General features: G+C 37.5%; 2 protein-coding genes across 2 annotated transcripts in view; one reads left to right on the top strand and one right to left on the bottom strand.

Moving 5' to 3' along the window:
• LOC310632473 (uncharacterized protein) overlaps window positions 1-21,092 on the top strand; it is a 98,589-nt gene that overhangs the window by 20,475 nt on the left and 57,022 nt on the right. The window lies entirely within an intron of this gene.
• The window catches only part of HRAS (HRas proto-oncogene, GTPase), a 136,259-nt gene continuing 135,478 nt past the window's right edge, over window positions 20,312-21,092 (bottom strand). Inside the window, exon 6 of the mRNA XM_083373960.1 lies at window positions 20,312-20,384. The gene's annotated coding sequence lies outside the window, so the exon portion shown is untranslated. The remainder of the gene's footprint in view (window positions 20,385-21,092) is intronic.

Here is a 21,092-nt window from a genome sequence, read left to right as displayed (position 1 = left end):
AGAGAATCAAACAATCTCTGCTTTAACTTATTAGAAATGAGTGGTTGGGATACATATATTCAGCTTTCAAGACTGTCATCTAAGCCCCCTTTTTTCATTTCAATAAATCTTCAATAAGTTCTCTCTTTTTTAAAGCTTTCATATATTATATATTAAACCTGTTCCTTATATTGATCTTATTTTTGACCAACTGCTTCAGATCAAATCTGATTAGCCTATTTATTCTCTTTTAATTTTGTGAATTAAATCCACAAATCATAGTGTTTCATGGTCAACGTCGACAGGGTGATTTTGGATCATCGTTATCTCTCTCTTGGTGTAGTTGGGGTGAGACCTTTGCTCACACTTATATTCTAGGAATGAATTTGCAGTATTATTTTATTGCATAATTTGGAGTTTGCTATTTGCTAAGCGATTTTAAGTTTGGTTACCATATTGCTAAGAGAGAATATTGTTGAGACCATCATCTCAGCCAAAAAATGAGGATCCGCCTCCACTCCTGGCAAGCAGACATGAAATCATTTCCCTGTTTTCAGTCACATTTGGTACTAAGCAGAGATGGCATTGAAGTGTGGTGCCAGCCAAGCTACTTTGTTTGGGAAATGAAGGAAGAGCAGCAGTAAAACCATTAGCATCATCAGAATGAATAAACATGGCAAAAAGAGTATTAGCATATAATCTCCCTGTTCTGCTAACTTATTGCTAGTATGCATGAGAATTTCATTCAGTTTGTTTTTCTAGATATTTTTGGGCTTTATTTTTCAAAAATAAAGTGGAAGTGCTGCTTTTGCTGCTGCTGTGCTGCCCACACTTTCCAATCTGAAAAACCTCACAGTAGGAGTTTTCTCATGTTTTTCTCTTGGAATTTACCCTGTTGCAGCAACTAAAAGATTGCAAATCTGCCTTCGTAAATAAGGGTGTCACTTTTTTATTCTGCTGCTTATAGCCCAATTCCTATTCCCCCTTTCCAGTTGCAAGGACTAACATGACAAATTATCATTGGAATGAGTTGCTGGCTCATTTAGATCATACTCTTGGACCAACTGCAGTTTTTGAACAGTCAGCTAAGGGAGTGGTTGCATCAGGATAGGGAATCTGAATGTTTCCACAGCATACGGAATTCTGCCAAGGGGGAAACTTTCCAAGGAAGAACTCAGTTGGTCTTCTCTCCTAGATTTGGGGAAAACATTTCTATTTCATGGAATAGATGTCTAGAAGAAGTGTGGAATCTTTATAGGCAACTGCAGTGATGCAGTTCATGTAAATAAATAGATTTCTTGAAACATGTAAGTAGATCTTTTGGGAAAAGAATATGTATTCTTTTTCCTCTATATTGCATCCATTTGTGATTGTCATTGTATTGTATATGATAACCCATAAATATTTAGGTTAGTTTTTGAAATGTACAACCTTAGGGAAATAGAATAGAATTTATCTCTGCGTGCCTCACATACTCCAGTTCATCCCAAATTCTCTACTAAGCTGTTCAGCTGACTTAACAACATGTCCATGTACACCTGTTGGCTTTGGCCTGAGTGGGTTACAGACAGTGAGTTAGGCTTAACAAGAATTAGTAATACCTGCAACAAGGCACAGAATGTAAGTGATCGTTTCATCTGCCAGGTTTCTTCCAATGTAATGAAGCCACATTTCTGAGGTCATACATCCCCCTATTTGTTTAATAATAGTTAGCAGTTATTTGTCAGACTACTTGCAGGGGTGTTTGTCATTAATCAACCTACTGGCTCAGTGTAACAGGTACTCTCCCACATTAAGTATGCCATATGCAAATTGTTCAACTTGTGAAAGAATTCTAAGAGTTACATGCATGGTCTGAGACAAGGTCTGCTAATCCAGTTCCAAGCCAGATTTTTTTTCCTTCATTGCAGCCAGGAAAATGAGGTCTTTAATCTGAGGCATGCTCTCCATAGTTATTGGCATGACAGCTGGAATGTTTAAGTATTTGACTTCATTTTTTGTGCTGAGCAGGCCAAAACTCACTACAGAGAAGCTTTAAATAGAAGAAGTGAAAGTATTTCTGCTGTGTATGTAACCAAAAGGAATAATAAACTATTAATATATTTGGGTTTGGGGAAAGGGAATTTGTTATACAGTAATGTCCTTTTGAAAAAATATGTATTCTAGCACAGATTCTGTTTCAAAACCATTCCAGCCAGGATTTCAGCTTTCGTGCTGAATTCTTTGGTTGCTCTATGGAATAATTTGTTGTAGAAGCAAGCATGAAAGCAAGCATATTAATTCTTCTGGATCCCTGTGCGGGTTTAATACCATAGTTCAATGATAGATGTTTCTAGATCAGGGCTTTTCAACCAGTGGTACGGGTACCACCTGTGGTACATTAGCATCTAGCAGGTGGTTCGTGACCATCCTAGAAAAGTGGTACAGAGGGAGGGAAATGAGCTGAACTGGTGGCAGCGCCGCACAAACCTGAGTGAGAGATGGCTGGACCTGCAGGGCTGTCAGGGCTCAGCGGAAGCGCCAAGATCAGTGCCAGGCTCCAGCTGGAGCTCGGCGCTGATCCCAGCGCACCTGAGCCCAGAAGAAGCGTCAATCAGCTGGAATGTTGCAGCATCTCCATGGTCATGTGATTTACATTCAAATGCTTGGCAACTGATTCATATTTATGACGGTCACAGTGTCCCAGGGTTATGTGAAGTCCCTCTCTCAAAATATGCCCTTTTAGCCGTATATATTCATAGCTAAATGATATCATGAGATAGCACTATGTTCCTATCCAGTGCTTTTTTTGTAAAAGAAAAAGCTGCCGGAACTCACACATGTCATACAACCCGTCTTGCCTACCCTATAAGGTTCCATCCCAAAAAAGTGCCGGAACTCCGTTCTGAGCGTTCTATGAGAAAAAAAGCCCTGTTCTTATCAGTGATAGCTTGCATATCATTCTTGCAAAAGATCCTGAGAATAGCAGAAGAAAAAATATATTTTTAGGATGCCAGTAAATTGTTTTTACAAATTGTTTTACAAAAGCTTTAGTTCATATTTATGAGACCAGGTAGCAGGAAATTGCTATACACTCTCATACAGTTTGCTGTTGGAAATAAATTGTGAAATCTTCAAATAGAGTTGTTCCATATTTTCAGGAACTGCAGTTTAGTATAAATAGAAAGAAAAGAGGTGTGTGTAAATTAAATTCAAAATGTTTTGAACTCCAAATAGCTAGAAGTATTCCAAGCCTGAAATGGCACATTCTGAGCTCAAAATTATTTAATAAATAATTTGTACACAACTGGTAGAAGCCCAATCTTTATATACATGTTAGTATGTTCTTCCAATGTTTTTCAGTATATACTGTAAATGTTGTATTGTCCTAACTCCTGTCACCCAACTCATAATGATTGTGGCAGCTTTTCTAGGCACATTCTAACTAGCTGTCATAAGAATTGTGGTCTATTACTTCTGGCAGATATTAGCTTGGAGAAGGCTACCATATAGAACAAGAAAAAGGATTATTTGTCTAATTCTGATTCAACACCCTGATTGTATAACACGCAGATCATATTTTTCTATTGATTTTTCAATACTGAAACCATCACAGAGTGATGGTAAGTACCAGTAAGTGATGTATCTAAATCTAACCATTTATATTTACAATGTTTTTCATGGGGCTTTGATACAAACTCTTTTTTACAGCTTTTCACCTATGGAGCATTAGAATGAGTGCCTGATTTTCAAGTTGTGAGTATATGTATTATCTCTATGAAATGTCATCTGTCTAGTTTTATAAAACCAGTGGAAAAGACAGCTGGGCATGCACATACAAATAAATGCATACACATGAGAATGAAAGACTTTCTAAGCACTATAAAAAATATATCAGCCCCTACAGTTGTTTACTCAAAAGTGAAGTGGCTGTGTGGTTGACCTTATGATAGATCCCTGGGATTAATGTCTGAAATTGATCCTCATTGTTCATTCATACTGTATGTAGTGTTCCAGTTGTCTTCAATCATTGTGCAGCTATAAAAATAATTGAAAGCAACAACTTGAAGGATTTAGATGGATATAATGAATTGACTAAGTCTAGTCCATTTGTTGAAAATAGTTCATTTGATCTTGATTGCTGGGTAAATCTGACTAAAATAGGTGAGGAAAGACTACATTGTTCATTCACTTCCATTTCTAAGTACAGCTTTGGGGGAACAGAATATAGCTCAGTTCTGAAAAGATTGAGTGGCTGTGACTTTTTGCTTCAACATTTTTACCATTTTCTTGGTAAAAAATGGTATGGGATTTCATTTCCGCCTTTAAGACTAGTGCCCAACTTGAAGATCCTCCTGGATTCGCAACTGCTTTTTGATAAGCAAGTAGTAGCAGTGGCCAGGACCTTTGCAGAGATTCATCTTGTGCACCACTTGCACTCTTTCCTTAGCTGAGAAGTCTTTCACATGGTCACTCACACCCTGGTCACCCCACAACTGGACTACTGCAGTGTGCTCAACACGGGGCTGCCCTTGAAGACCAACAGAAGCTACGGCTGGTTCGAAATGCAGCAGCATGAGAAGTAATGGGCATTCATTACACTCATGTGTCATTGCTGCTATGTAAGCTACATTGGCCGCTAGTTGGCCTCTGGGTGCAATTCAAGGTGCTGGACGTTATCTGTAAAGCGCTTCATGGCATAGGGCAGGGTTATCTGAGGAATCATCTGTCTCCAGTTGTTTTTGCCTACTTGGTACATTTAGGCAGAATGGATCCACTCCAGGTCCACTCAATTAAATGTCATCTTGTCACTGATAAAAGCATGCCTTTTGTCACTGACCTACCTTCCAAAACAGCATCCTTCAGAAACAGGTATGGCACCCATTCCCTGGGGTTCCAGAAGGCCCTTAAGACCTGGTGGCTATGTTGCACTAATATGTTTGTGGGTCCTCTATCATGTTTGTTTGATGATATGGCTACTTTTTTGGTCTGGGCTGCCTTGGTGGAGCAGTGGGCTAATGCCTCCTTAAGCAACACCAGCTGCCTGCAATTAGTGCAGGTTCGCATCCCACCAGGCTCAAGGTTGACTCAGCCTTCCATCCTTCCAAGGTAGGTAAAATGAGGACCCAGATTGTTGGGGGCAATAAGCTGACTTTGTAATAATGCCGCTTGGGGGAGGGGGGCAAAAGCCCTAATAAGCAGGCATATACATAGAATGAAGGCTATTGCTAAGCACATTGATTTGTGCTTTAGATTGTAAGCCACCCTGAGTCTTCGGAGAAGGGCAAGATATAAATGGGATTAAAAATAATAAATAAATAAATAAATAAATGTTTTGTTTCACAATTTTAACTCTTTTAATTGTACATCTGCTGCTGTAAGCTATTCAATCTTTGGAGTGGGCAGTTGTAATAAATTTAATAAAATAATAGTAAATACTTATGACTGTACAATTTAGGATGCACAACTGTATGTTTCTGCAGAGAACTGGAGATTACTTTCTGAGCCCATGTGATTGGAAAAACAGAGAGCAAGAAAGAGAACAAATGTATGGAACCATGCTAGGTAGCAAAATTTGGAATAAGTAATAGCTTATCCCAATATACATTTTATTTTCTAAAAATTATCTAAAATTGTTTGGAGGTTGGAAAACTCGAACTTATATCCTAATATAAGGAAGACATTGGTAAAAATTTTAAACTTTAATTTCTATTTTTATATAAACTCAGTTTTGTATTTCTTTCCTTAAACTTGTTATATACGTATGCTTATATTTATGAATTATGACAAATACATTTATATTTTATTTTAAAAACAGGTTACTGCAAAAAGTAGTATCTCTACTTTGTTACTTCCTCTTGTCTCTGTTGATAATGCATGTTTCTAAAAAGATTATTTTTAACTATCCTGCATTCAATACAAAAACAATCCAACATGTATTTTTGGCTCATAAATTGGATTGTAGTTACCTGGATAACTTCTTATGATATCTGGATAATGGCATATGAGCATGATTGTACTCCTCAGTACTATGGTAAAGAATAAAAAAAACCTTACTGAATTAAGTAAAATGGAACTTTCCTCCATTGTCTCACCTAATCATAGTTAATTTGGGGTTTATTAGCCTTGGTAGGCTGCATTGTGTCTTCTTTTTTTAAAGCAGAACTGATTAATTTTGTATAATTTGTAATTGATTCACTGTTGCTAGAGTTTTGTTTACATAATAAATTGCTCTGAAAGCAGAAAAACACCATTACTTTCATTTTTAACATTTTCTCTAGTTCAGTGATAGATATTAATTAAGTGCAATGAATGCCAACCATGAAGTCAGTGTGTTTATTGGTGCTATAAGTTTTATGTGGTAAAATTGCCTTACTATATATCATGCTCTGTCCATGCCTCTTAGAGCAGACATGTCAAACACAAGGCCCGGGGGCCGGATCCGGCCCGCAAAGTGGTTTCATGTGGCCCGCGAAGCCATCCTGGAAACAGTGAGGGAACGGCCCCCACTGCCTTGGCCCTGGCCCAGAGACCCTCCTTCCACCAGAGACCCTCAGATCTGTCCCACTCCTGCCCAGGCCCCCATAGGCACCCTTGATGCCAACGATGTAGAGCTGGCCATGCTCACCCAGTAGGCCATAGGCACTCTAGCCACGCCCACCCAGTAGGCCACGCCCACCCTGGCCATACCCACCCAGCCCCCTGAGGGCAACCGCAATGCTTATGCGGCCCTCAATAAAATTGAGTTTGACACCCCTGTCTTAGAGAGTTGCTCATGGCTGGCTGAACAAAAATGCTTTAGAACCTAATTGATAGGAATTACGAAATTGTATATGGTTCCTAGGCTAAAGGTCCAGTTTCCCTGATTTTTTTACAGGAAATATACGAAGTGGTATAATAAATATTTGTGATTAATGGTCAAAGTGTTTACTGAAGATACAACTTTCTAGATTTGCTATGATGATTGCAATATGACTTGTATAAAATGAATAGCCCTTTGATCCAATGAATTCTAGAGGGGAAAAATAAAGATGCAATCTATTTGTGAAGGGCTGGTATTAAGTCAAACAGAAATGGTTATCTTTTTTGGCATCCCCGAGGATGTGGGAAAACATCCTTCTGCTAACAGAACAGTCTGCTAGCCATTAAGAACAAAGGGATCCAGTCCTTGACTCATGGAAGACATGTGTTATGCAGATACTATTTGGGGGAGAGAGAAAAAAGAAACATTATTATTAAGAGCTATAAAGTAAATAGTTTGATTATTGACTAATATGCCACAACCTTGGTTGACTTCTTAGATGTGCATTCAGTTAAGTACGAGAGAGAGATGTGGAAATATTTTAGGTTTCTTACCGTCACTGGACATTGGTTTAATGGTTTAATTGTTATAAACTGCCATCAGTTCAGTAAAACTGGTAGCACACAAATCCAGTAAACAAATTCTGTTTTGATATAAGATCATTAATAAGAAGTTACTACTTCTGAGCCAGGTACCACCTATTGTACACTTGTACATTTGGCTTTTCTTGCCTAAACGTAAAATCTTACTTTTCTCTACATCCCAACCTCTGGATTACAACCTGGTACTGGGCCGCGGCTAGTGGTGGGATTCATATATGTGAACAACCGGTTCTCTGTGTAGATGCCACTTCCGGAAGTCCATTCTGGGCCTGGGCAACAAAAAAATAGCTATCAGTTCTGCTGAAGTAGTGCGAACTAGCTGAATCCCACCACTGGGTGCGGCCCATTTGGAACTGGGCTGTGCAAACAGCAGGCGAGCAAACCCATGCACACATCTTCACTTTTGTGAGTGACGTGCATGAGTGCACGAAGCTCCATTTATATGAGTGGGGTGTGTTTGCACCTGCTACTTGTACAAATGCCTGCCTCGTACATGGAACCATCCCCTCCCCCCCTCTTGCCCGTTCTCCAAGTTGGAAAGTTTGGAGACCGCTGTTCTACATAGAATTTCATTTTGTCCACATATTTGATGACACCAAGCTGGCAGGAAGAGCCAATATTCCAAAAGACAGGTTCAATATATAGAAGGATCTTGACAGACTTGAACACTGGGCCCTATCTAACAAAATGAAATTTAGTGTAGAGAAAAGTAACATTTTACATTTAGGCAAGAAAAACCAAATGCACAAGTGTAGAATAGGCGGTACCTGGCTCAACAGGAATAACTGTGAGAAGGATCTTGAAGTCCTAATGGACAGTAACTTAAATATGAGCCAGCGGTGTGCTGCAGCTGCCAAAAAAGCCAACCCAATCTTAAGTTGCATTAACAGAGGATACAATCAAACACATGTGAAATGTCTGTGGAGATTCTCAGTCATCCAGGTCATAGTTGTCTGAAAGGTGCTTTTTCAAAAGGCAACTGGACTGTTTTTCCTTGAGGAAGAAGAACAAAAAGCATTTCATTTCTCATCCAAGAAACTTCATCAGTTGTGGTGGTGGTGGTGGGAGATGGAAGGATAGTTTCTGACCGGATGATTGGGATGGGAAGGATTGTATTTCTTTGCAGTCATTGATTTTTAGCACTCTCCCTGAAAGCTCTTGAGGTCTCTTGTGGGTTTATCTTTGCCCTCAGGATCACCTGAATCAGAGTGCAATTTGGATTGCTGCAAGGGCTTTGTTGTAGACAGGAGATAGGTGGTGTCTTATTCCTTTCCCTCTGTTGAGAGAGGGCTGCTCAGTGTTAACACAAATAGCCTCTTTTACCCCTCTTTCAAACCAACCATCCTCTCTACCCAAAATGTGGACTTTGCTGCCTTCAAAAGAATGAGCTTTGTCTGTTATTCTGCTATTCTGTAAGTAAGTCTTTATTGGGAGGGTTTACTAACAACACATACGCATTTGCTTCCATGACATCTCCAACAGCATTTCATCTTTTTGCATTTTACAATTATATGGAAGATAGTAATTTAAAAAATCTATATCACATGATCTCTGTTATAGTAACTACAAATGAAGACCCAGTACAGCTGTTTATTAAGAATAAATAAATGAGAGCCATACCTTAAACCAGTAAAATCACTTTGTTATTTTCAAAAATGTCATTAAACCAGGATGCCTTTTAGTAAATTTCTCCCCTTAGGTGGCTCCGGAGCCTCATGCGGCTCTTTCAGCCATCTCCTGCGGCTCCCAGTCCTCTGCCATGTGCAGTCCAAAAAAAAAAAGTGGGACTAAAAAAGTTCAACCAATCAATTCAAATATGCAGGGTAGGTGCATATCTCGCCTTGGCTCCACTCTTTAAACCCTGTTCTGCGCATGCGCACATGTACGCGCATGTGCACACATTTTTTGCGGCTCCCAGTTTTTCCTTTTGTGAGGGAACCGGTTCCGAGTGGCTCTTCCACTGTTTCAGGTTGCTGACCCCTGCCTTAGGTGATTGTATGTTCTACTTGATTCATTATTTGTTTGATGTAATCTAGGGTTAGAAAAAAAAATCTGGCCTGTGAATACTATCTAGAAACCTTGTTCTCTCTCTCTCTACCCAATCAAATCACATTTTGTTTGTGTGTCTGCATGTGTTTGGTCTCAATCACCTCTCCCAAAGAAATAACAGCCATTGGTAGGGGAATGTTCTCCGCTTTCTTATCGCTTATCAGTTTGATGGATCCTTGTTAATTATTCAAAACCAGTATCTTTTTAGAATTTTTGTAACTGATATAATTCTAAGTCAACACTATAAGTAAAGCATTTTTTACTTAAAGTGTTATATTCTAGAATACATTTTACAAAATCTTCCAATAATGGGAATACTAAGATTCAAAACAGATTGTATAATCTGATTTATTTAAAGTGATAACACCTGGAAATGAAGCTTGCTACACAAATATACTTAAACTAGAGACCTACATATTTAGTTAAACAGAAATATGGAATATTTATTTATTTATTTTAATTCCATTTATATCCCGCCCTTCTCCGAAGACTCAGGGCGGCTTACAAGCTTAGCAGTAGCCTTCATTCTATGTATGAGCACTTTATAAGTATGCACTTACAGATTATTAGATTTGCAATATTCTTTCATATTAACTAAATTTATGTTAACAAATTAAGGAGGCTGATGCAAGAGGAGAATATATCAAACATACAGTAGTGATATAAAAATTATATCTTTAGCACTTGTGTGGAGATCATTTTATCTACTATATTCATTAGGATAAATAAATAACGTGTTTAAAGAAGCAAATAAAATCTCTTAGTGTTCAGGGTATTTTATGGTTTCTAATTTGTCATTTTAGTTGCTTTTAAAAAAATAATTGGGTTTACTTTATTATCCATTAAGATTTACTAAAAAAAAAAACCTCATAATTTTCAGTAGTCCCAAAATGGAATCTTATAATAATATTTGGGGTTTTCACAGACTACTGTTTTGTTTCCACACATAACTCTATCAGGCTAACGGACTTAAGAATCAAGCTGATAGACACCCTAAAATAAGGTTTTTCTTTCCTTATTTGCATTATAAAAATTCCCTTGACACTGTATTGATGTTTTTACAAATCTACCTCTATATTTTAATCTGTCTGTCTGTCTGTCTGTCTGTCTGTCTATCTATCTATCTATCTATCTATCTATCTATCTATCTATCTATCTATCTATCTATCTATCTATCTATCTATTTGATTTCTATAGCTGCCCATATTAGCAAACAGCTCACAATTCAAAATATATATTACAGTTAAAATAAAAAAAATAGAAATGAAAACAATAATTAGATTAAATCATTTTTAATTAATTGATTTTTAAAGGATACTTTCTCCAACGAATGATTTCTGATTCTTATTCACATAACAGGCTCATGCCTATTTAGCAAAAGAGTGTCCTTTTTGAAAGAAAATATTGGGATAAGGGGAAAAAATCCTTTGGGTTTCTTGATAAATCAAGGCCAAGGATCAAGGTAAATATGGCAAATATAATTATTACCTAGAGCAGCGGTAGGCAACCTCGGCTCTTTTATGACTCATGGACTTCAACTCCCAGAATTCCTGAGTCAGCTATACTGACTCAGGAATTCTGGGAGTTGAAGTCCATGAGTCATAAAAGAGCCGAGGTTGCCTACCCCTGACCTAGAGAGAAAGTTAGTGTGAAAATGCTCTTCAGTTTATTTATTTAGTATTATGCAGACTTATATTCATTTAGACAACAACTTGTAGGAACTTGTAGCTTGGCTATTTCAAACAGAAATGTGTCTTCCTATCATAGAACTACTGTTGTTTTAGTTGTCCTGATTCTTTTTGTGCTTGCTGTAATAGCTGAAATAGTTTGAACTGGCTGTTCTTGAATCAGCCGAATCTGATTTGCCAGCATTACAGCTGGATACTATCATCTTTTGCAGTCAAGCAGGCGGGGGTGGGATTCTCTTGCCTTTGGATTACAAGCTCAACATTTTAGACATAATTAAAACAGAGTAATAGGAAAAATACTTGTATGTGTGTTTTCCATATTATTGGCATATAACAAATGAGAAAAGGGGGGAACTGCAACACTAGTGCCTTACGTATGTGCCAAAACTGTAATATTCTTTATGAAGAAAATTTGTTTGATCTCCCAATTATGGTATGAAGCCACCACATGTAGTTCTATCCTGCAGCACACAAACTGCTTGTATTGCTCTTCTGTCAGCTCTCATTTTTCACACAGCTCAGAGACTATGAATAAATAGACCCCACTAACAGGATGTCCTGGTTTGAAAAGTTTCAGATGGAAGAGCTGTCTGCCCCAGAGCACAAGATGCTTTGCATATTGAGCTTCTGAGTAAGACCAAACAATTCATGCTGCCGTGTGGAATGGTTTGCATTGGTTTCATTTACTGTAATTTCATATATTTAGTCTAAACTTTAAGATATCTTCTGTCTAAACGTTAGCATATTTTAAATTTTCTTTTGTATTATCTGGGATCTAGGACCATTTGCAGGTTAAGGCCATGGGTTTCCATTCTTCTTGTACTTGTTGGTTTTAGCCACAGAGCTCAATTTCATGGAAACATATCAAAAGATATTGGTTCTGCTAGTCACACTAAACTGCGTTTGTAGGGCAGTATGGTAAGTAAGGGTATAATTCCCTGACCAAAGTGTTGAAGTCCCAAAGATGCTTTTCAAAATGCAATCGGACTTTCTTGGCTTTTTCCTTAAAAACGTTTATTGCTTCTCATCCAAGAAGCTTCTTCAGTTCTGACTGAATGGTGGGGAATGGAAGGATTTATATTCTTTGCAGTCATTTGGTTGTTAGCAGTCTGAAGGTCAATTAACAATAAATCATACCCTTCATCCTCCCAGTGATGTTGACAGGCTCCACCTACCAAGTAAAATAAGTGGGCGTGGAGTGTTGCAAATTCAACAGATGGTTGAAGAAGAATAGAATAGAATAACAATGTTGGAAAGGACCTTGGAGGTCTTCCAGTCCAACCCCCTGCTCAGGCAGGAAACCCTATACCATTTCAGACAAATGGCTGTCCAGTCTGTTCTTAAAAACTTCCAGTGTTGGATCATTCACAGATTCTGGAGGCAGGTTGTTCCACTGGTTAATTGTTCTAACTGTCAGGAAGTTTCTCCTTAGTTCTAGGTTGCTTCTCTCCTTGATTAGTTTCCATCCGTTGCTTCTTGTCCTCCCCTTGGGTGCTTTGGAGAATAGCCTGACTCCCTCTTCTTTGTGGCAGCCCCTGAGATATTGGAACACAGCTATCATGTCACCTCTAGTCCTTCTTTTCATTACTAGACATACCCAGTTCCAGAAACCGTTCTTTATATGTTTTAGCCTCCAGTTCCCTAATCATCTCTGTTGCTCTTCTTTGTACTCTTTCTAGAGTATCAACACCTTTTTTACTTTGTGGTGACCAAAACTGGATGCAGTATTCCAAGTGTGGCCTTATCAAGGCATTATAAAATAGTATTAACACTTCATGTGAGAAAAAAGGACATTGGAAAAATATCTGAAGGACATTGAAGAAGATGCACTGAAATTAGTATACCAGTGGTTCTCAGCCTTTTCTTTACCATGGACCCCCTTTAAATACCTTTTGTAGACATGGACCATGGCCATGGACCCCCAAGAGTGAACTCAAGATTTAAATCATAACATTTCTTCAAGTCTTCTCAGACCCCCTGTGACAACATCACAGCCCCCCAGGGGTCTGCGGACCAGAGGTTAAGAACCACTGCAGTATACTATGAAGGCTTACTGAACACTGGAGAAACCAAACTGATCTACAAGAAAGACCAAATGAAGAATAAGGAAAGGCAAAGTATTTGCATGGCAAATACACACGCACATACAAAGAAAACTATCAAACAAAGCAGATACAAGAAGACCTAGTACTGTAATGTTTAAGGGTAGGTAATTGAAGAAAGAGACAGAGGAGCTAATTCTGGCTGTATAAGACCAAACCTTAAGAACAATTGCATACAAAGCCAGAATGGAGAAGACAGCAACATAAAGCAAATGCTGCATAGACAATAGACTATCTAGTTAGCTGCTGGAAGAAGATAGCAAAGGCTGTCTAGAAACAGTGACATGACAAGGTAGCAATAATGGCCTATAAGCAAGAACTGGTGAGACCATAATATGATATGATATGATAATATATAGACATAAGTAATAGAAAATGAAGATGCTGAAGTGCTTTAGAATTTAAACAGGGAAGCATCTGACACATAACATCCCAGACTTAACAGTTGCTGATTAGAAAGACAAAAAAGTCAGGATCATGAATGTGGTAGTACCTGGAGAGAGCAGAATAGAAGAAAAAGAATTGGAAGAAAAATAACAAAATACAAAGACATGCAAATAGAAGTAGAACAACTGTGGCAAAAGAAAGCCAAGATAGTATCAATAGTAATTACCCTCTTTAGGTGCAATCCGAAAACATCTGGAGTACCACTTCAACCTCATTGGCATTGATAAAATCACCATCATGCAAAAAGCTATTTTATTTGGAACAGCTTGGATGATACTTTAACACAATGAAACAACAACATTTGCTTATTCTAGGGCCTTGGGTAGAGCTTGATAGATGGATAAAAATGTCAAGTCCAGCCTAAACATTTGGCTATCTGTATGTGTTTGACCAACCTTAATACTTTGATTCCAGAGGGAGGGACAACCAGTAAGGTGAATTCAAGTTTGATTTAATATTTGTAGATACATCCATTTGTTTGGATTTGGAGGGAAATGTTATACCTTTAAACAGTGTAAAATATGCAGCTGAATTGCATATACTCAGATATTAAACAAAGGTAATTAGGGCTCTAAACTTAATAAATGTAATTTTGACATACTAGAGCTGTGCTTCTTAGAGATAATCATCTGAAAAAAATCATTAGGATTCTGATTATTATAGTGAAAATGAAAGATGAACTTTTCCGTTTCTTTATGATATATTTATCAGGTTTATGAAATTATTTATTTCTACAAATGGAATATGTTCCAGGACATATTCCATCATACATCGAATCTTGCTACATGTTTAAATATATTTATTAGATCACTTTTACAAGTAAGTCGAGATGGCAGGCATACTAATTCCTCCTATTTTCTCTACAATAAAAACCCTGTGAAATGGGTTGGGCTGAGAGAGAGTAACTAGCGTAAGTCATCCAGTCATCTTTCATGTCTAAGGCAGGCCTAGAACTCACAGTCTCCTGGTTTCTATAAATATATAATGAAAATCTCAGTTTTTAATTAAATGTGAAACTTCTGATACCAAAAGTGGCTATATTAGGCAAACCTGTAATACCATTGGCTCCTGCAGCTTTCTGCAAAGTGTCAACCCAATATTTGGGTCTCTTGGTGGTTTTGTTGGCAAAGGCTATGACTGTTTTACTTGTGTTCGATATAGCTTCCACATTTAAGTGACAGCTCTATTTGATCTTATATCTGCTTTTTCATGCAAATAGATAGCTATAATTGCCAAATATGCTTGTTATATTTTGTTCTGGCTTCTTCCACAATGTGTATTGTGTGCGGAAAGAACTGCTTATGAAATACCATTTAGATTTATTTTTAAATAGTATTTATTGTCATACCCAAAGAGAGTTTGTGAAGAAAGAGAGTCACTGTGGGATAAATGAATTATTCTAATATTCCTTCCTGATTTTTTTACTTTTCACCCTATACATATATTGAAATGCGAGGAGTGAAGTGTTCCATTAAACAGAGGAACCTAAGACTGTACATGAGGCAACATCAAACAAACAAAGGATTTAATATGAAAATTGGTTTACTGTAATTGCATAGAGGCTGACTTTCTTATATGCGCCATGTTAATAGTCGAGACTGGTGAGCATGCATGGGTATCTGATTTATCACAAACACATGTCTTACCTGCAATATGTGAAATATTTTGGGAATCTGCCAAGAGAAGGAGGAACAAAACATCAGCACTGAGGTTATTTGCAGTCTGATAAGATGTGCTTCTTAACGGGGTCTTAACTTGCCATTCTTGATTTTGAGTCGAGGTAGGTTCTCTCAGGCCTTTTTGGACATCCCCTCATATTAATCTTAGTCAGCATGACCAGTGGTAGTGAAATATGAGAGTTATTGTGGAGTGATTTTTGTTACATTACTGAGTTTGGGATATGCATAGTTTCTGTGTTAGAATACTTGCCCTATTTAATCAGCTGCTAGCTATACTGATAGGCAAATTACCAAATTAGTATCTAATTTCAGAACTTTGCTTATATCTGCTTTGAAAATGGAAAGATTGAGAAGATAATAGATAATTCAGTCATTTTATAGACAGAATTATACTTTTTTGATAAATAGAACTCTTAATATGTTTAATTTGGGTAATCATCATAAAGCTCTCTTGCCATAGTAGTTGTCTGGGTTTCTGAATCACTAAATTATCTGCTTGTACAGGCTGTAATTAGCTTTTTATGGTATTGACTATTAGGCCAAGTGATGACATCGTGGAAAATCCAGCCAGTATAACACAGGGCTAAGTTCCCACAGGAAACTAGAGAGGTCCTTGGTTAACAGTAAGCATGGCTGTAAATAGTAAGGCCAGAAACAGAGCTTCTCTGTCTGTGTTTCTCTACAGCGGTGGGGTTGTGTACGTTCTTTCCCGTCCTGCTACTGTTTTTTTCAGTTATGGAAGACTATAAAGACAGGGAGATGGCCTCTAAAATATTATCCATCTCAAAGGAAAGTTACCTTTTACAAATAAGGTTGTTTATGCCGTTGTTTGCCTGATTCATACTTGACACTAAATCATAATACTCCGTACTTGGGCTTTTGTGCTCATGCCTCTCCGTTTTCTTGTGTTGGAGAAACCATGATGGATAGTTTAGAACAGGGATGTCCAACCTTGCCAACTTTAAGATTTGTGGTCTTCAATTCCCAGAATTTCCCAGCCAGCAGTTGCCAAGATGGGACACCCCAGGTTTAGAACTTTCTGTTTCCATTTCTAACTAATCACCCATTTGCCTTAATTTGTGATCCCAATGGTTTATTGGGACAAGTCAGGATGATTAACCTTTGGCTAAGTTTATCTTATTTCTAAAATGGAGTTTAGGTTTATATGTATCAATACTGTAATTGAAAACTGAAGGAAATGCCTACAGGCCATTATTTTTTTATTTTTTTTAAAAAAAATTCCATTTGTATCCCGCCCTTCTCCGAAGACTCAGGGCGGCTTACAAGCTTAGCAGTAGCCTTCATTCTATGTATATGCCTGCTTGTTAGGGCTTTCACACACACCCCAAGCGGCATTATTACAAAGTCAGCTTATTGCCCCCAACAATCTGGGTCCTCATTTTACCTACCTCGGAAGGATGGAAGGCTGAGTCAACCTTGAGCCTGGTGGGATGCGAACCTGCACTAATTGCAGGCAGCTGGTGTTACTTAAGGAGGCATTAGCCCACTGCTCCACCATTAGCTTTGTCCGAGTGCATAAATTTGGCATCTGTAAATTGGCTGCAACACTAAGGCTTAGGGTTTATGCAGATAGTCAGTAGTCTCTTAGAGCAACAAGATGTTTTGCTAAAATTATTTTGCAGTGCTGTTTACACTATTTTAAAGAAGCAGATTGTGGAGACATGTGCACAATGTAGACCTATGCTTCTTCATTTTAGCCCATCCAAAATAAGGTTCTTCAGATTACTTTTTCTCTTTGTTTTTGATTTAAGACAGCCTAATATCTAGTTTCCAGCTCTGAAACTGTTGATTATACCATGCCTCTTTTCTTACCCTGCCTCCATGAATCAGATAATACAACATATATGTCAAAAATTGTCTTAAATTAACTTGCCTGCTAGTATTCAGCAGCTTCTGAGTCTTTACCCATGTATTGAAGGCAAAGTTGAAGATTCAAAACTGTTGGAAACAATTAATATTGTACAACTGTCATCTGTAACTGAGTCATCTTTATTTTGTGTTTGCTGATACCATTGGCCTTGCAGGGTCTTTATGATCACTTCAGAGAGATCTCTTGGACTTTGTGAACTGCTTCCTGAAAAAAATCAGCTAAGGGTCATTACGTATCTGCTAAGGTAGCATATCTATGTATTGTTAGGAGTTAATTAAAATATATAAGTAAATAATATTAGAGGAAGAATGGTCAACCCCAAATTCAGTTGATCCTCTGATTTTATTTCCTCAATACATTTAAATTGCAAGTAGAAAAGGTAATGGAAATGCTATATAGTAACAATATAAGTATACAAGTAGTCCTCAACGTATGACCACAACTGAGCCCAAAATTTCAGTTGCTAAGTAAGACAGTTGTTATGTATACATGCCAGTTGCTCAGTGGCTGAATTTTGATCATGTGACATGGGGATGCTTGGTTGCGAGTGTGAAAACTGGCATAAGTCACTTTTTTCAGTGCCATTGTAATTTTGAATGGTCACTAAATGAATTGTTGTAAGTCAAGGACTACCTGTTTAGATTTTATATATATATATAGACATCCTCGGACAAGCGCTGGCTCTTCGGCTTTGGAATGGACATGAGCACCGGCCCCTAGAGTCGGAAACGACTAGCACGCATGTGCGGGGGAACCTTTACCTTTTTATTTATTTACACACACACACAGAGAGAGAGAGAGAGAGAGAGAGAGAGAGAGAGAGAGAGAGAGAGAGAGAAACTCAAGACAGTAAACGGTTCTGTATTCATCCTACCAAGTCAGGTTTGATATTTACACTTAAAATATTTATAGCCATAATTATAGTTAATTCATGCTGTCTTTTGTTTGTGCTTTTAATAAAGAAATAATAGATAAAGAAATTTCCACAGTTATCATTGGGAACATTTGACATAAAGGTGATAGTGATTTGACTGTGAAGAACTGGTTGCAAAAATTCAAATTAAACTACATCAGTTGTATTTGGTAAAAAATAGAACAAATTTATCCTCTGAAATTCCAGTAATGAATTCATAATTCATCAGTTATCTTTATTCAGTGCCTATTACTGCCTCTGTGTTGATTGTCAGTAACTCTTCCACCATCCCATAATTATAGAAAGACATTGCCTCTGGATATCAACATAGTCTGTTGTCCAAAGCAACATTCTTTGAAAGCCTTCAACATCAGGCTACTAGATAAATGCTGAGAGTCTCAATAATGCATTATTATTCTGTTGTCAAAGTTTTAGGTTTTTTATACAGCACATTTATTTTGTAGTTTGGAATTGTACTGTATTTAGATAATATGCTGTTGGACCTCCAAATGATGTCCATGCGTGCAAAAATGCATGGCTATATTTCCCTTGCCATCATCCAGACTCAGTGCCCCCAGCGACCTGAAATAATTTCAGTTCTTTTGTTTAAAACAGTTTTATACTCATTTATGTGATTTCTTTCCTATTTTTCTGCCCAGAGGGCACTGAATATTTATAAAGGTACTTCTAATCAATGTTGGAAATGTGGAAAATATGAAGGGTTATTTTACCATGCATGGTGGTCTTGCGTAAAAGCAAAATATTGGATACAAATACACATAATGATTCAAAGAATTTTAAAGATTAATATTCAGATGAAACCAGAACTTTTTTTACTGGGACTTATGGATAAGCAATTAGAAAAGACTTGTGGATTTGTATATGGCAACTGCAACAAATTATAAGCACAAAGATGGAAAAATACTGAAATACCCACAAAAGAGGATTGTGAAGATAATGGAATTTGCGGAAATGGCAAAATTGACATGTATGGTCAGGAATAAGACAACAAGTACTCTTAAGACTGGAAACTTCTTATGGACTTTTTGCAGAAAATGGAAAAAAAATTAACTAGTGATTCTGGATTTTCTGTTAAAAAAAGGGTTGAATATGGGAATTATGATGTAACTTAAATGATAGAGAACAGAAAATAAGTTTGTTTGTAATTGCTGTAAAGATCATAAGTTGTCTTTATATTTCTTTTCTTTTTCTGTTGTACTAGTCACACTTTTGTTTCTTTTTCTTTTCTTTAATCTTGTATCATTTTGGCTTTATTTTATTTTTTTTAATCCCATTTATATCCCGCCCTTCTCCGAAGACTCAGGGCGGCTTATAAAAGTTATTTTAAAAAGAAAAGAAAAATTGGAAGTTTTGGGAAAACAAAGCACTCTTCATAGAATGTGCACTTATGTTCTCCTGTGTTGAAGGCAACTGCGTTGACTCACCATTCTTGCACTTGGTTATGAGCTGTGGTTCCATGAAATGTTTACAACAGAACCAGCCATGATCCAAATATCCTATTCTGATGTTAAGGATAAGCCTCCACCAGCAGGAAAATGTTCTCAGCAGGATTTGGGTATTCTGGTGTATCCTAAAACTGATTTTTCATGATATATCTCTGGAAGTTGACAAACATTTTTTCCTGCACAAAACATTGGAGACTGCTGATAATTTACATATGTTCTACGTCCGCTTATGTTTCAGTTTACAGCAGAGATACCATATTAGGGGCTTTGATAGGTAAGATGTTGGAGCTGTGTCCAGCTTTAGCCAAGATTATTCTTCATTGTGAGCCTTTGGCTGTGACTTGCTTCATAGAAAAAAAATTGGAGGAAGGAGAAAAAGTTGGGTATAAATCTAACATACTAATCAAAATTGTGCCCCAATTCTAGGTCTATGTAAGTGAAGAAAAAATGTTATCTAGAAAGAAGCAAGCCTCTCCCTCTGGTTGGAAATCTTCCCAAATTATTTCTAACTTTTAGAGACCAAAAGAAAACCTCCAGTGTACCCATTTTTATAATTCTTTGTTTACATTGGTACAGTAATCAGCTGAGGGCTAAACTTACTCGATCAGCTTTTACTCTAAAAATACCATAAAAGGCTGCATGTCCTTAGATGCTAAGCCTGGGATTTTTTCCATCCACATTACTGCAGCATGATTCACTTGGCTGCAAGAATGGCTTCTCTGCTCCAGTGGTTGTTCCATTCACCATTATTACAAGAATTTTTATGCTGGTTAATATGAATGATGAGCTGAAAGAGAAATAGAGGTTTTTATAGTATCTTTTATAGTATCAGTTTACATTCCAATTCCAAAGAAAGGCAGTGCCAAAGAATGTTCAAACTATCGCACCATTGCACTCATTTCTCATGCTAGTAAAGTCATGCTTAAAATCCTACAAGCTAGACTTCAGCAGTATGTGGATCGAGAACTACCAGAAGTACAGGCAGGATTTCGAAGAGGCAGAGGAACTAGAGATCAAATTGCCAACATACGCTGGATCATGGAGAAAGCTAGGGAATTCCAGAAAAACATCTACTTCTGCTTCATTGACTATGCTAAAGCCTTTGATTGTGTGGATCATAACAAACTGTGGCAAGTTCTTAAAGAGATGGGAGTACCAGACCATCTTATTTGTCTCTTGAGAAACCTATATGCGGGTCAAGAAGCAACAGTGAGAACTGGACATGGAACCACTGATTGGTTCAAAATTGGGAAAGGAGTCCGGCAAGGCTGTATACTGTCGCCCTGCCTATTTAACTTATATGCAGAGCACATCATGAGAAAGGCAGGGCTAGATGAATCAAAAGTTGGAATTAAGATTGCCGGAAGAAACATCAACAACCTAAGATATGCAGATGATACCACTCTAATGGCAGAAAGTGAAGAAGAACTAAAGAGCCTCTTGTTGCGGGTGAAGAAGGAGAGTGCAAAACTTGGGTTGAAACTTAACATTAAGA

Source organism: Vipera ursinii (assembly GCF_947247035.1).
Source record: "Vipera ursinii genome assembly, chromosome: 1".
Taxonomy (NCBI): Eukaryota; Metazoa; Chordata; class Lepidosauria; order Squamata; family Viperidae; genus Vipera; species Vipera ursinii.
Note: the sequence above shows the minus strand (reverse complement) of the source record. Positions and strands in the feature narration are given on the sequence as shown.